General features: G+C 45.2%; 1 protein-coding gene across 1 annotated transcript in view; it reads left to right on the forward strand.

Annotated features, from left to right (window-relative positions):
• Positions 1 to 378, forward strand: part of HSPA12B (heat shock protein family A (Hsp70) member 12B) — a 21,825-nt gene that overhangs the window by 10,648 nt on the left and 10,799 nt on the right. The gene's annotated exons all lie outside the window — the stretch shown is intronic.

Here is a 378-nt window from a genome sequence, read left to right on the forward strand (position 1 = left end):
TGGGAGTGGTCACTGCACTCCAGTCTGGGCGACAGTGAGACTCCAACTCAAAAAAAAAAATTATTTAAAAGATACAATTCAGGATTATTTAGATAAGTGGTCATTGTACAGGTAGTTTGGGCTTCCTTTGGTTCTCACACATTTTTTTTTGTGTGTGTGTGTTCCAGCCTGTAGCTGGAACTACAGGCGCGCGCTACCACACCCAGCTCATTTTTTATTTTTTGTGGACATGAGGTCTCACCAAGTTGCCCAGGCGGGTCTCGAACCCGTGGGATCAGGCAATCCACTCACCTCAGCCCCCAAAGGTGCGGGATTACAGGCTGAGACACTGAGCCCGGCTGGTTCTCACACATTTAAGTTTTTTTTTTTTTTTTTTTT

This window comes from Carlito syrichta, unplaced genomic scaffold (genome assembly GCF_000164805.1).
Source record: "Carlito syrichta isolate Samal-C Ts95f unplaced genomic scaffold, Tarsius_syrichta-2.0.1 Scaffold309007, whole genome shotgun sequence".
NCBI classification, from domain to species: domain Eukaryota; kingdom Metazoa; phylum Chordata; class Mammalia; order Primates; family Tarsiidae; genus Carlito; species Carlito syrichta.